The sequence below is a fragment of the Rattus norvegicus genome, chromosome 20 (assembly GCF_021556685.1).
Source record: "Rattus norvegicus strain SHRSP/BbbUtx chromosome 20, alternate assembly SHRSP_T2T, whole genome shotgun sequence".
Classification (NCBI taxonomy): Eukaryota; Metazoa; Chordata; class Mammalia; order Rodentia; family Muridae; genus Rattus; species Rattus norvegicus.
The window spans coordinates 5,666,641-5,682,421 of NC_141553.1; the positions used below are offsets into that span (position 1 = coordinate 5,666,641).

General features: G+C 48.6%; 1 protein-coding gene, 1 long non-coding RNA gene and 3 pseudogenes across 3 annotated transcripts in view; 1 reads left to right on the forward strand and 4 right to left on the reverse strand.

Moving 5' to 3' along the window:
- The window catches only part of Wdr46 (WD repeat domain 46), a gene marked incomplete at its 3' end in the record, with an annotated part of 127,752 nt that overhangs the window by 55,062 nt on the left and 56,909 nt on the right, over positions 1 to 15,781 (reverse strand).
- Positions 1 to 15,781, reverse strand: part of LOC120098897 (uncharacterized) — a 34,981-nt gene that overhangs the window by 1,962 nt on the left and 17,238 nt on the right. Inside the window, exons 2-3 of one of the 2 annotated variants that reach the window (XR_015645592.1) lie at positions 2,274 to 2,423; positions 940 to 1,305 (exon numbers count right to left, since the gene is read on the reverse strand). This is a non-coding gene — a long non-coding RNA (uncharacterized LOC120098897). Of the gene's footprint in view, positions 1 to 929; positions 1,306 to 2,273; positions 2,424 to 15,781 lie in introns of those variants that run through there. The other variant, XR_015645591.1, reaches the window with a different exon arrangement.
- Positions 9,714 to 11,288, reverse strand: Vps52-ps2 (VPS52 subunit of GARP complex, pseudogene 2; annotated as a pseudogene).
- Vps52-ps1 (VPS52 subunit of GARP complex, pseudogene 1) lies at positions 11,381 to 11,441 on the reverse strand (annotated as a pseudogene).
- Cdk2ap1-ps1 (Cdk2ap1-pseudogene 1) lies at positions 14,019 to 14,374 on the forward strand (annotated as a pseudogene).

Genomic DNA, 15,781 nt, shown 5'->3' on the forward strand with positions numbered 1-15,781 from the left:
GCACACACAACATTCATACATATGAAATAATGTTTAAAAAGCATCTGTCATTGTGCATAGTATAAAATGCTCCAGAGTGACAAAAGCTGTTAGAAATATATGTGGCTGATGTCGAATTCTCTATTATTTCATAATATACTACTTCCTGAAGCGTAGCTACCTCAGCTGCATGATGGTGCCTGAGCACCTAGCAACCCAGAGGTTGAGGCAGGAGGATTGTGAATCCCAGACCAGCCAGGGCCACATAGTAAGTTCCAGGTCAGACTGCAACGTACAGAGAACCTGTCTCACAAATCACAAGTACACACATAAACGCGCTATAAACATGGGCTGTGTCATACCAGAATGGCCTCACAAGCCCATGCTACTGTGCCTCCTGATGGCATACACGATGTACAGATTCTATGCACCACATAACCACATGTGCAACACAGGACATATCATGTAGGTTCACAGAAGCACACTGTATGTTCACATCACGGTTTCTGGAACGTATCCAGATGTTAAGTGTTGAATGACCACATGTGGAGGGGCCACGGCAGTGTGATGGGTAATCTTCATCGCTAGCTGGATGGAATTTAGAGTCTGCGAAAACAGCTCTGGGCACATCTAGAACGCATTTCCTGAAAGGTTTAAACTGAGAGAAGACTCACTCTGGATGTGGGTGGCACCATCCACAAGAAGGGTCTTGTACAGAATAAGGAGAAAGCAGGCTGGGCGCTAACATCTCCAGACAGTAGACTCAATATAACAAGCCACCTCCAGCTTCTGCAGTGAGCCTCACCGATGTGGTGGACTGTATCCCTACAGACTATAAGCCAGGATAAACCCTTCCTCCCTAAGTTGCCGCTTGTTGCATATTAAGTCACACTGATGGGGAAAGTAAGTGGATTGGTTACTTTGTGTTGCTTGATAAAACATCACCCCCATGCAACTTACAGAAGGTTTATTTGGAGCATAGGGTTCGGAGAGTTAAGAGTCCATCATCATCGTGTCAGCAAATGCCAGGCGTGGCAGCAGGACTGTCTGAGAGCTCACATCTCCAACCATGCCCCGAGTGACATCCTTCCTCCAGCAAGGCCCCTCCTCCTAAGCTTGCCCAAACAGCACCAACTGGGAACCAAGTATTCAAATGAGCAAGCATATGGGGGTCATTTTATCCAAAGGACCACAGTAACTAATACAGTGACACCCAATCACTCAGTGCAGATATGGGATCTTCCAGTCAGCAGCTGGTTGTCACTGCCACAGGAACCTGGGCAAGAAGGCTTGGTTCTCCAGAGTCACCCAAGGCAATGCTGGTACCTGTCAGGACAGAAAATGGCCTTTCCAATGACACGGCTCTCCTATGTGCAGTAATGCAGGGAACCTTCAGGAGGAAAAGACCAAACCCACTGAACTCCAAGAAGATCAATGAGATTGCTCAAGGGATAAAGGCACTTGCCACCGAGAGTGGCTGCCTGAGCTTGATCAATGGAAGCCAAAAATGTATTTCAAAGCCAGTCTGGTCTACAGAGTAAGTTGTATGAGAGTCAGAGCTCTGAAGACAGAACTTGTCTTGAAAAATGGAAATAAAAAAAAAGAAAAGAAGGGCTGGAGAGATGGCTCAGTGGTTAGGAGCACTGACTGCTCTTCCAGAGGTTCTGAGTTCAAATCCCAGCAATCACATGGTGGCTCATCTATAATGAGATCTGGTGTCCTCTTATGTGTGTCTGAAGACAGCTACAGTGTACTTATATAGAATAAATCGATCTTTAAAAGAAAAGAAACTGCAACAGATCCTTTCTGTGCAGCAGCCTAAGGAAAGCAGCATCCTTAGGTCAGTCAGGAGGAAACCTAAGAGCTTCAAGTTCCTAGGGAAAACACTCATAGCTCTTACGAAGAGTTCATGGACATAGGTGCTGTAGGTTATCCGATCATGTCCAACACATCTGTGACTTTCATGTCCTACACCTCATCAGCTCATAAGTGTGAGTGAAGGTCAGAGAGGGAGTGAGAGGTCACAGATTGATAACTTCTCCCACACTCTCTCATTATTCTGTGGTATAGTTAATTACAGGTCCCCTCCTACTGTGATTTAGTCACTAAAGCAGCTGCACCGGGGAAGTGTGGACACAGGGAAGTGCAGTGTAGCACAGGGTGCTGTGCTGTCTGTGGTCTCCACAGGGGTCTCTTCCCTGTGGACAACGGGGTCTCCTGTGCTGAGACAATGACCCAGGTCCACATGGACAATCTCAGGTCTGGGAATGAAGATCCTTGTAAAACTCACCCACCTGGAGCCACAGATGCAGCTTCTGGGAATAAACACAAGGAGTCTGGGTCTAAACCTGAGGTTGAGAACTCCCTGTGAGTGGAGGGTTGTTGGGCTGTTGTCTTCACAGTGATGGTTTGTGACTTTCATTTTCTAGCATGAAGACAGCTGCCTGCAGTGGACTGAGTGACAGACGATGTGTTCAGGTCTCTCCTGTGACATCCAGAGCCCTCAGTTCTCTTTAGACACCAGTGTCTGATGTTCCCTGTGATTCTATGGCTTCAGTGTGAAGAACTGTGGAGCCCAGCCTGCCCTACACACCTGGACCCTGTCCCTGAACTGTCTGTGTTCCCTACCACATTCAACCTTGCTGGTCCAGCCTGGAGGTGGGGGGTGGGGACATCTGCATCCTGTCACTCCCTGCTACCCTGAGCTTGAGCCCCTCACTTCCACACTGAGAATAAGAATCTGAGTGTGAACTTGATTGTTCACATCCTTGACCCAAGTGTTGATAGCTTTTTAAATTACTGGATTGAGAATACTTAGAGGTTTTTTGTTTTGAGATTTTGCTTTGTTTTTTGTTTTTGTTTTTGTGTTTTTGTTATTTGGTTTTTTTTTTTTAAATAAATGGCAGATGGAGAAGCTTCCAGAATCTGTGTCACTAAGCTGTGTGTGTCTGGTGGGACAGGGTGAGGCTGTGGGAGCTGAGTGTGAACAGGGCTGTGCCCAGGTGTGCTCAGTCAGTTCTTGTCTTTGATGAGCTCAGGCCTCAGCTCTGTCACCTCCAGGCTGTGCCCTCTCCATCACTGTGAAGACATGGGGAGAGTCTGTGATCACAAGGACACAGGGAAGGCCAGAGCCTTGTCCTGACCCCAGGATTATGAGCCCCCAGGGCTGAAGATCAGAGACTCAAGTGGGGTCCTTTAAAGTGCAGGGTGCACAAGATGAGTCACTACATTTCCTCCCACCCACTTGATTTAGCTGCTAATGATGGGGTCGGGAAGCTGCCCTGTGAGCTCCCTGTGGTCATGCTGCTGTGGTGATTTCTGCCTCTCCTCTCCAGTGTCAGGGAACTGAGGTGTAGGATGTGCCTTTTTGTTGAACTCTCAGGAGCACCTCCCCAGCTGAGATAATTGACTTAGATTTTTCATAACCTATTTTTAATAATGGAATTCTTAAATGCATAACCTCCCTTCTAGTCCACCACCCATGGGAGGATGTGGAAAAGAAGTTTTATGAGGATACTGGAGAGGTGGGCCTGTTTAGAAATGTTTCTCTGGGACAAATTAATCTGCAGCTCAGTTCACAAGAATCAGCAATGGCTGGTCAGTTCAGAAGAAGCTGGGAGGCTGAGCTGTTTGCTGTGTAGTAGTTCCTAGGAGCAACTCCAATCTCTAATTGGCAGTACAGCAGCCGTCCAGGTCAGTAGTTTCAGGATAGCAAACACGAATCATCAGCGGTGGCACAAGGCAGCAGAAACTGCCAGGCATCCACCAAATCAGCATGAGTCAGCAGGACTGAGCAGGACCAGCAGGAAAGCCAGGAGAAGTTCTCTGCCATGACTCCTTCAACAAAGCACAGCTCTGGGTAGATGAAGACTGGAGACCAAGGAAGCCCTGCAAAGCCAGCTGTGCAGGCCGCCCCCACTGTCCACTGTGTCCTCTTCATTCTCCCTCCAAACAGCACGTGTCCTCCAACGAGTCTTGCCTCAGTGAAACTCCACTTGAGTCTGTATCAGCTGACATATCCCGAAACTTCCTCTCTGCCCATCAGCCCACTGCAGGGGCAACGGGAAGCCACCAGCAAATCACCAGAAGTTTTTGGTGCATTTCTCTCTATGGAGTCAGGAGAAACGGTGACCAATAAATAATGGTAAGACTCAGCCATAGCATGCAGCCTCGTCTACTGTCTGTTGGGTTTTAATTACATTCCTTCCAAACATCATGTGTCCCTTTGCATGTCGTGTCATGTGTCCTGTCACGTGTCCTGTCATGCATATGACTTATCATGACATCCTTTCACCTGTGTCTTCTTCAGCAAAGCATCATTTGTCTCCACTGACTTTCCAAAGAAACCAGAAGTTTCCACTTAGGGAAGGACGTTGCTTCTCTCTCCTGTAACCTGGGCACCGCCCCCTGAAACATTTATACTCCTGGACTGTCTTACCTTTTCCATCTGGTGTTCTGGAGGTAACTCCCTGAAGTCTCTTAATCTCCACCCCCAGCTCTGTGCACCTGGGTCTTGCAGCTGATGCACCTGTGGTTGCTCTGCCTTTGGGTGGCTTTGTATGTCGGGCGAGCAAAGTCCCCCTCAGAGGCCTGTGACCATTAAAATCATCTCATACTTATAGCACTAAAGACACGGGAGGCAGAAGCTGAGGTAGAAACCTGACAGCTCAGCAAGGAAACGTTATTTTCTTAACTACATACGGGATATCTATTTACCAGCCTGATGCTACAACTAAACTCCAGCTCTTCAGAAATCTCTGTCTGTCTGTCATTCTTCTGAGCTGCTCTACCCTTCTCTTGAGCTCCAAGTGCAAGAGACCAAGAACACGGGGGTCGTCTTATTCGGACCACAGTAGCTAATACAGACAGTGACACCCAAGCTCTCGGTGCAAATATGGGGTCTTGCAGATGTGGTGCCAGGGAAATGTTAGAGATCCCCAAATCCAGACAGGAGCTGATCTCGATCTGAGGTAATCACAGTAGGGCCTTTTCCTTTGAACCAGCTCAGGCCAGCGCACTGTGTCCTGCAGGACAGTTTTGGTGAAGAGGAGCCCTGAATATCTATTGGGGCTCACTGTATCCCCAATAAGTAAGCAGTAAGTGTGGGGGAGTGTGCAAGCATCTAATTGGAAGTTACTACGGCCTTTGACATCATTGGCTGGTGCTGGGACTCATAAACTTAACTTCTGCTTCCCTCTGCATTGGTGGTGGTTGGACAGGGGATGGGCTTGTAACCGGGGGATGCAGGTTTGTCCGGGTGTAACCTGGAGACACAGGTCCTGATGGGGGTTGCCTAGGGACTGGAGCTGGGCTCAAGTTTTGTTGGGAGGTCACTTGGAAACTAACGCTAGGCACCAGCCTGTTAGTTTGCCTGAGTTCAAGTTCTCTAAAATGGAGTCTGGATTGAGGCTTTGGCCTCTCCCAGCCATAGCGGGCTGACACTGCCACAGGCAGGGCCTGGGCCGGAAGGCTTGGTTCTCCAGAGTCACCCAAGGCAAAGCTGGTACCTATCTGGCCAGTAAATGCTTTTTCTAATGTCATGGTGGGCATCTCTTGTATGAGTCAAGTCCAGGAAGGAAGGGACTTTCCAAAGGAACCTTCGAACCCAATGATTTCCAAGGGGACCGTCGAGAGGGCTCAGAGTGTAAAGGTGCTTGCCACCAAGCTCTGCTCCCTGAGTTTGATCCAGGGAAGCCACATGGTGAACGGAGAGACCTGAGTCCTCTACGTTATCCCCTGAGCCTCGCGTGGGCATCATGACACGCACAGCCCTACACACAACTATTAAATCAGTGCAATAAGAAGGATCCATAATGGTTTCATGTAGGTTGATGTCCTTATGCAGGTGAAGGCAGACACAAGATCAAAGGAGGCCTGTCATTGGGCAAGAAGAAAGGGAGGCGGGAACAGGTTTTAGAAGGAGAGTGGGGAGCAGAAAGGGAGAAGCAACATGGAGGCAGACTTAAATGATCCTCACCATGCATCTCTGTAGACACAGGTTGTTATGAATATTTCTTTAGGGATGGATTTCTATAGGCAAATTTATCTTGTCTACATGGGCGGTTTGTACCCTTATCAATTGGATGTGAGTTAATTGTGTGGATGCACTGCACACTGAGTATTTAACACATAAACCTGGGTGTTGGGTTGCAGTCTGTTGAGTCATGATCTCACTGGGTTGTTGGGAGAGTGAGCAGAGTCCCTGACAGGAAGCTGTGCTAGGCTATGGAATGCTTGGGGTAGCGTGGCGTGGGGCCGCCCTAGCACGGACCGAGGAATGGGATGTGTGTGTCAGGCGTGGTAACAACCCACCAAGGGGACAGTGTGTGAAAGCGGCTGACAGAGAAACAGCTAGAGCCCGGGAATCTGCATGGAATGGGAACTTGCTGGTACCGGTTGTCAGCTCTATTAATTATACCACAACTGTTTCCTGTTAAAGGACACAGAAACACACGTGTATAAGTTGTGTCCTATTTGCCTCCACACTTTCCAGTAGGGAATTTTCCTGTGTCCAAAACCCATGTTGTGATGAGAAGGTGACAGAAGGGTTAAAGGACAACCTGTGCAAGGACAAACACGGGCATTTTCAACTATTTTATGTGCTATGTGTTTACACTATTGCTGTGTGTGTGGTGTGTGTGTGTGTTTGTGTGTGTGTGTGTGTGTGTGTGTGTGTGTGTGCGTGTGGTGTGTGAATCAGGGCAATCCCCAGTGGTGGTGTGTGTTGGGGGTGGAGGGAGTCAGAAGACAGCCTTGGGGCGTCGGTTCTCTCTTTCCATGTGGGTTCTGGGGGACTGAACTCAGGTGGTTGGACTTGGTGGCAAGCCCTGCCACATGGGTCACCTCACCATCCCGGCCTGGGTGCCCCTGCCCTGTTTTTGGAGGTTTGAGGAATTGAACCTGGGACCTGCGGTGTACAAGGTGGGCACTCTAGTCACTGAACCACATTCCCAATGTTTGAAACACAGTCAGCAGACAAGGGTTTTCTGTTATTTCAAAGGTCCTTACTAAAGCTTTGGGCTAAAGATGGAATTGGAGCCTACCTATTAAAAACAGACATTAGTGGAGTACAAGAAACACTTTGGTGGGCTGGAGAGATGGCTCAGTGGTTAAGAGCACTGATTGCTCTTCCAGAGGTCCTGAGTTCAATTCCCAGCAACCACATGGTGGCTCACAACCATCTGTAATGCGATCTGATGCCCTCTTCTGTGTGTCTGAAGACACCTACAGTGTACTCATATAGAATAAATAAATAAATAAACCTTTAAAAAAGAAAAAAGAAAGAAAGAAACACTTTGTCAGCACAGCCAACTTATCTGAGGACCTAATCTAGGAGAACCAGGTCTGAAGTGTAAATTTCTGGTTTCTTTGGAGACTCGGTTGTGTCCTTTGATGTTTTTTCTGGAAACTGTCTCATGAGGGGATGTTTTTGCTGAAGCAGACACGTGGTGTTTTTCTGGAAGCTGCCTGGAAGAGGGGCATGGGATGTTTTGCTAGAGCTTGAGAGATGTCCTCTTGAGAGAACTCATGGTGTTGGGAAAGGGTCTAGATATAACTCAACAGACCACAGACGACACTGTGTGGCTTGGGTTCCCCTTGCCACTCTTTGTGGGTCATCGCTGGGATTTGCTGAAGCCTCTCTTCACTAACGATGCTGATGCCTTCTTCCCTGATCATTTGTCATGACTTTGTAGAGAGAAACAAACCAAAGAACTTCTGTTGGTGTCCCAGCAGCTTCTTCCTGCTTCTGCAGACTCAGGACGATGGGTAGAGCCTCAAAGTTACTTCTGGATTGAACTGCCAATGCTGACCCGTGTGAGCTCAGTGCTGCTATCCTGACGACACAGATTGGATTCACCCCCAAGAACTATTTCAGGACAGGTGCACATCTCCCTTTGCCCTGTTACCCTTTCCTCTCTACTACTGCTGGTGGGTGGTGGGCTAGAGGAGAGGTTAAGACATTTAAGTAAGCTTATTAAAGTAGGTTTTGAAAACTCGAAGCCCACACAGGGCATCTGGAAGGATCCTTGTGTGAGTTATGTTACCAATCCTTGCTTGGTGCTGGAGGACATCAGACTGAACACTGTGGGGACAGATTGGGAAACTCCTTCTCCTGGACTCTGTGACCCTGAGGAACCCAGGGCTTCTCCTGTACAGACCGTCTCTGCAGGGGAGTTGGGTGGCTCAGGCCTGAGTGCGGCCCTGTGCTGCAGAGAAAAGAATCACAGAGCCAAGGCATAAAAATATGCTGAGTAAATTCGTGGAGCTGGAGAGGTTGTTCAGAGGTGAAGAATGCTTAACTGCTGTTCCACAGGACCTGGTTCAGTTCCCAGCTCTCACCGACTTGTAACTCCAGCGTCAGAGGGGATAGAGCGCCCTCTGCTGGCCGCCTGGGGTGCTCCATGCACGTTGTGCACAGACACACATGGAGGAAAAATACCCTTATACAGAAATATATTTTTTAAAAGAACGAAAGGAGGAGGGAAATAAGATTTCCTTAACAAAAGAGGTCCTTGAACAATATTGGGGACACTACCGCATGGAGGAACACCTACCAACCCTACTGCAGGGCTCTATGGTCCCCTGCACTAGATTTATACACTGGTCCTGGAGATTCAGCAATGGAAGGGAAAAATGGACACGACTCCCCCTACAGAGTGGCCCGTGATGTTACTGGTCTATGCAGCCTGTGTGTTCGCCCAATTATGCTGTTTGTGTTGTTATGTCTTGTAACTCAGGGTGACCTTGAATTCTCTAAGATTTATTTATTATGTACACGTTTTGCCTGCACACATGCCGGACTGCCACAAGAGGGCGCCAGATTTCTGAGCATTCAACTGAGGACCTGTGGAAAACCAGTTGGTGCTCTCAACCTCTGAGTCATTTCTCCTGTCCCGAACTTGAATTCTCGATCCTCCTGCCTCACCTCAGCATGCCAAGTGTCAGGTAGGTGTGTGTGTGTGTGTGTGTGTGTGTGTGTGTGTGTGTGTGTGTGTGTGTGTTCAGGGGAGGAGCCAGAGGTGCAATCTGTGTTTCAGCCCGAAGATCATAAGGATCAGTGAAAGCCACAAAACAGAGGATTTGGGGCTGAAGGAGAAATTCCTGGCTGCTTCAGTATGAAGAGCCTTCCCCAGCTTTCAAAGCTCACAGCCACTTAGGTGATCCAGACCTGGACAGGCCCCTATTCGTGTGTTCTGCTGCCGCCTGGCGGCTATGAGCGGTATCGCAGCTCCCAAAGGTCCTGGGGATGGACTAGACTGTGCCAAAAGTCCCTCCAGACTGCAGGAACTGCTTGCTGGTCTGTGGCTTCCAATGTCCCCGAAGCTGTCCGGGTCACACTGAACAAGGGCCACACTAAGGAACCGGATATCCCCTGCACAGTCCCCGCATCGGAGCGTTAGTTTCTCTTTCTTTTGTTGTTGCTGTCGCCCGGGATTTGAGCTCCCCACCTCCTGACCCTGTCCTCACTGAGCTGCATACCTGCTGAGTTTGATGGGACCCACCCCATGAAAGGGTTCTGGGATTCTTTAGGATTAAATGCCTTCAATCCCAGTCCTCATGAGGGCGGATCTCTGCATTGTTCCACCACATAGCAAGTTCCAGAACACCCAGGGCTATGAGGTGAACCCAGGAGCCTGGGAGCCCCAGGACTGGCACCTGGAGGGGGTGGTGGGGGAGGTGGGAAAGTTGTGACAAGTGAGAAAGCAGCATGGATTCCCAGGGCCAGGTCTCAGTGAGCTTAGGGTCCCCCGCCCAGTATAGCCCTGGGGTGTCTGGGGTAAAGGAAAGAACCTCAAATTACCTTTTCTTTTCCTGACAGCTTCTTTCACCTGAAGTTTCCTCCCATGCTGTAGATGGGACATGGGGACTGCTTCCTGCCACTCACCTATGTCCCAGATCTTTACTTTCAGGACGGGGTCCAGGCTGGCCTTGGGCTTACTCTGTAACTGAAGCAGCCTTTCCCACCATTGCCTCGGGCTCCCAATTAACCAGGACTGCAGGTCTACAAACCAGCCTGGCTTCTGTTTAAGACTTGGTCAAGGTTCCAGGTGATGGCGGTTCACACCTTTAGTCCTAGCCCTTGAGAGGCAGAGGCAGGAGGATCTCTGAGTTTGAGGCCAGCCTGGACTACAGAGTGAATTCCAGGACACCTGGGGCTACACAGAGAAACCCTGTCCCCAAAATCAAACAACTTGGTCAAGGATGTTCCTTCACTCTAGAACCTGTGGGTCATGACCCCTTTGGGGGCCAAAGCATCCTTTCACAGGGGTTGCTTAAGACCATCAGAAAACACAGATGTTTCTATTACTATTCTTAACAGTAGCAAAGTTATAGTTATTAAGTAACAATGTGTAGGGAGCGGTGCGACAGCTGTATGATAATGAGGTGAATCTGGCGCCCTCCTAACAACAGTACTGAGCATGCGTGGAGTTTTGCACCTGCCGTCAGTCTGGCTGGGGCGGTACTATGCTAAATGGGAGTTCATGCCTCGCCAATCTCTGGAGGACAAGTAGCTGGGATGCAGTGGGGTGATTCGTGCCCCACCAATCCCTGAAAGAAGATTAGCATACTGTTGTGTATATAAGCCGAGCAGCTTTGCCGCTCGGCGCGGTAACACTTAAAGCTGTAACACTTGGAGCTGTAACACTTGGAGCTGTAACACTTAGGGCTGGCTGCCACCGCCTCCCTGTATCAACAAAGAAGGTGTCCTGCAGTAAAGGCTGTTGAGAAGAATCCAACCGTGTTGCGTCTTCCTTGCCGGACGAGGTGGGCGCTACAACAATGAAAATAATTTATGTGGGGGTTACCATGAAGAACTGTATTAAAGGGTCTCAGGAAGGTTGAGAACCACTGCTCTGGAAACTCCATACAGAGGTGGGGCAGAGGGCAGTGGGAAGGGTCTGGGTCACATGGACATGACAAGGTCTGTTTTGGAACCAGGTCCACCCCTGCCTCGACAGACACATGGGTGCAGGTATTACAGGCCCTCCACTCTCAAAGGAGCTGTGACAGCCACTTAGAGGACAACACAGACAATCTCAGAGTCTGTGTGGATCTTTCCCATGGCAGCCCTCAAGACAGTGCACAAAACTATCACATTCCCAGGCCTGTGGCATGTGCCACCCTCCTGGAGAGGTACAAACAGTCCTCACCTGAGCAGCTATGCCACCCCTGGGCCAGAAGCACCAACAGTCCTCGGGCTTCGACCCCACCCTCTTGCTGCCCACCAGGAACTGACTAGGTCTACAATAAAGAGACGCCGGAGAGTTCAGAGGCCCAGGGACAAAGAGAGGACACGTCCCAGCACACACACACAGGCCCCTGCAAAGCAGGACTGGTTGTTTCGGTGTGCACACACACACACACACACACACACACACACACCACTCACACACACACAGGGCTATAGTGCATGCACACGCATACATAAATAGCTACAGTTTTATTTTGCTTCTAAGCTGCCTCTCTGTCATTCCTGCAAGTCCTAAAAGAAAATCCCATTCCATAAAGGCTCTTCAAAGCTAACAGAGAGAGAGAGAGAGAGAGAGAGAGAGAGAGATCTTCCAAAAGTCCAATTACTTATAAAAAGTATTTAATTCTTCCCTTTGCTGAACCATGTCACTGCCGTGGGAGTTGGGGTTGGGGGTTGTCCAGGGCAAGCCACTAGAGGCCCCAATATTTCACCTTTCAGGTGGAAGGTAGCACAAGGCCACCTGCTGACCTTGCCTCAGGTCATAGAGCAAGGACCACAGGACCTCTCCCAAGCACCTTGCCTTAAAATAAGCAGGGTCTTTCCCTTCTTCAGCCTTCTTATCTGTGGGGAATTCAGAGGCACCCAAACCACACCAAGACACATATCCTGGATCTGCCAAATGTGGTATCTACTGAGGATTTTATATTTTGCTAACCATTAGGTTTTCTATGTATAAAATATTCTGTGACATGGGCCTGTCAGTGGTTAGGAGCTGAACATTTCTTGTCTGGACTTTTCTGGCTGACAGGGGAGGGCAGTGGCTGGTCAGGCTCTCTCCTTTGCTCATTCTGGGTGAGTGGCCATGGTTTTCAGAGGACCTCCTGGGTCAACCCTGAGCTTTATGACTTTTGATGCAATCTACAGCTTTTTGTGTCCTGTGTAAATATAAACAAATCAGCATCCCCAACACCATAGATGTGCTGACTTCCATTCTGATGTTAACACATCCTTGTAGTATATAGGGTGATTTAATTCCACAGTTTTTTCCCTTGATCCAGTGTCTCTTGGCAGCTGTTGTTCCTCTCCTGTTAATGATCAGAAAATCCAAAGTTAATGGAGCACACTGTATTCTACCCCTGGGGCCTTTATTGTCTCTTTTTGTCTTATAGCTGTGTTCTTTAAGGTGTAATTGGGTCTTTTCTACTGTTTGCCCTGCAGAATTGTGTGGTGTAGCTGTAATGTGCTTTGTAATGAGGGAAGAATTGCTGCATCTTACTGGAGACGTATGCAGGGCACTGTTGGTCCTAGTTTGTACACCTATCCCCACCAGAGCCATGCCTTCCAGTAAATGTGTAATTACAGAGCCAGCCTTTTCAGATCTCAAACCATTTGCCCATTGGAAGCCTGAGTATGTGTCAATGGTGTGGTGCAAGCCTTAGGTTCCCAAATTCTGCAAACTGAAACACATCTATCTGCCAGATTCCATTTTTTATTTACTTTGTCGGTGCCCTTAGAGTTACTTCTAGTGTGCAATGGAGTTTGGTTGTACAAAAAACAAGTAGGACATTTCTTCATAAATTCCTTCGCTTGTTGCCAGAATTTTTCCTTTAAACCTTAACTGTTAACATAGTGGTTTTCAGGAACATCTGAGGCTCCTAACATACTCCTTATGAATAATCAGTCATTTCCTTCATTCCCTCTGCCAATGGCCCCGGCATGACCGTGAGAGACTGAATGTGGGTGATAAGTCATGGACAGTCGCTGTTTCTGATTGCCTGGTGCAGTGGCAAAAACAACGTGAATTCTGAATTATCCAGAATAAATCAGGCAGTTGCTGTGTGCAGAACAAGTCTTTCTGCAGATTGAGCCTCAGTCACTATATTAAGAGATTCTGGAAAATGTGATAATATCATAAAGATTGCACACAACTCTGATTTTTTTTTAAAGATTTATTTATTTATTATATATAAGTACACTGTAGTTGTCTTCAGATACACCAGAAGAGGGAATCGGATCTCTTTACAGATGGTTGTGAGCCACCATGTGGTTGCTGGGAATTGAACTCATGACCTCTGGAAGAGCAGTCGGGTGCTCTTAACCGCTGAGCCATCTCTCCAGCCCCCACAACTCTGATTTTTGAACTGAAGCCCATGGGCTTTGAATTGATTTTTTTTCCCCTCTGATTTATAACTAAGCAGCCATTCCCAGCTTTTTCACCTGGATGGAACGTAGGGGCTTCAGGAATTAGTGTTCTTTTTGCAATGCATGGGACAATCCAATTAGTTCTTTTTGTAAATTGAAGTGGCTTTCTTTTAGGATATGTGTTAATTGCTCCCAAATAGATGTTACAAACATTTTGCCAGTCCTCATTGATTACCCTTAATGACGTAATCTCAGCATTAGTTTACGGCTCTAAAATTTTCATGCTTCTATTCCTACAATTGACACAATCATACTTTTATAATTAAATCAGAGACTTTTTGATATAAGGCTTTAATTTCTTTACTTTCAGTGTGTGCTAAGAAGCTTCATTCTAAAATGCTACTTCCCTTTGTCTAATGAGCCCCGCGGGAGAACGGGTTAAAGACAAAAGAACAGGGTGTTGGGGGGCGCTGCGGGGACCTTAGCACCCCAGCCTTTTGTAAGTTGTGGGAGACCGCACAGCGTGGGGCGCGGCCACGGGAGGAGCCATCCCTCCATGCCTGCAGCCCCCTCCCAGTCCGGGCGGATCCCAGCACGGTCTGGGCTCAAAGTTCAAGGCCGTCCTGGTGCCGCGCCCGATGTCTGGGTGATGAACTGTGGCAGAGATAGGGTGGGGATGGCCATCATTGCCTGCGCCCCGCCAGCAACAACAGAAAGTGCGCGGGCTCTGGGCAGGTGCTCAGACGGACTGGTGCAGGGACCTGGGTCGGTCCAGCCCGAAGTTTGGCCTCGCTGTTGCCGCCGTCGCCCTCGCAGCCTGGCCCACCTGTGCCCAGCGCCTGCCGCCCGCGTGGAGATCAGACAAGCCGAACCTACTCGCGCACCTGCCCGCCGCCGCCCTCAATGCAGGAAGTGTCCATTCACTGTCTACTCGCATGGCGACCTCCTCCCAACATCGCGAGCTGCTGAGTGACTGTGGGCCTCCATCGCTAGGCTACACCCAGGGAACTGGAAATAGCCAGGGGCCTCAGAGTGAAGGTGCAGAGCTGCTGGCCACAGGTGAAGACTTTTCAAATGCTAAGGTCTCAGAGAGCACTTGTCTGGAATCAGGGTCTGACATGGCTTTGTGCACAGCTGAAACTAATCCTTGCAAAAGAAAAAAAAAAAAAGTCAGTGATGGCTTCCCCTGAGACTTGCATGATTTTTCTAAGTGATGTGGACTTCCGTCCTGGCTCCTCCACTCTGTTCCCAGCCCTTAAAGCTGCTAAGCAGCACTGTTCTGAGATTGTATCTTCAAGTTGCCCTGTTCCTGTACAGCAGCGCAGAGCCCCTGTCAAGTGGACCTGAGCTGTGTTAATTCCCCTCCTCCTCTGTGCTCTTCCACATTCCTGGCTTCTTCTGTCCATCATGGCAACCATTACCACTGAGGTCCAGCCTGTGCTACAGCTGTTACCAATCCTCCTCAGTCTTGGGGAATAGTTCAATTCTAAGTAGTCTAAATATTTAGGGTTTGTTTCACATAGGAAAAGGGCATCCCTTAGGACACCATTGTGTCTTTGAAATGCCTTAGGTCCATCATGTGTACAGCACCCCATGCTGTATTGTCATAACCATGTGGGTGCATTGTCTCCATTAGCCAGCATATGCTGTGGTGGAACTACTTGGAATGCTGTTGGTGATTCTGTGACCCAGGACAGCCTGCCCTCAAAAGGTGCTGTGGGTTTATCCCTGTCCACAAAACATGGCGGTCTCCTCTGACCATCCTCCTGCTTTCCACTTTGACCTGACCGCCGTCTGACTCTGTTCATTCCTCTCTTTCTATCTGGGGGAAGCTCCCTCTCTCTGCTCCAGTCACTGGGAATGAGCCTATTGGTTCTCCCTTTTCTTGTGTCTGACATTTTTTAAACTCGCCTACCTCTGCTAATTTCTCTAGCTGGACAGCCAATCGGCTACTTCTCAGAAGAGAGAGATGAGCTCTCCGGTTTTCCCTTTCTTTTTCCATGTTTAGAATAAAAAAGTTTTCCATTTCTTCTCTATTTATTCCAGTTCTTTAGTCAAGTCTTTCCTTCTTTTTATAAACAATAGCCCAAAATGAGGGAGAATGGAAAAGAAAACTGTTGGGGAAATCTATGTGGGGCATGGCCCAAGAAAAGCCTCAGCGAACACAATATTGGCTTTTTGAAACAAAGTATCCATTTTTCCTTTTCCCTTTCTCTAAGGTCCTGGAAATCAAACCTCCCAGGTTAGTCAGCACTTGGAAAAAGTGTGTGCAGTTTTCTGTTTGGTTGATTTGTGGTTTGGTTTTGTTTTGTTTTGGTTTGGTTTGGTTTTGCCGGAGACCACCCAGGGGAGTGTGTCAGCAGAGGGACCAGGTCTTGGATTCCAGGTAGAGAACGGATTCCGCGCGACAGACAGACACAAACTCGAGGTGTGTGCTGCTGCAAACAGCTTTACTTCTTGGCAGGG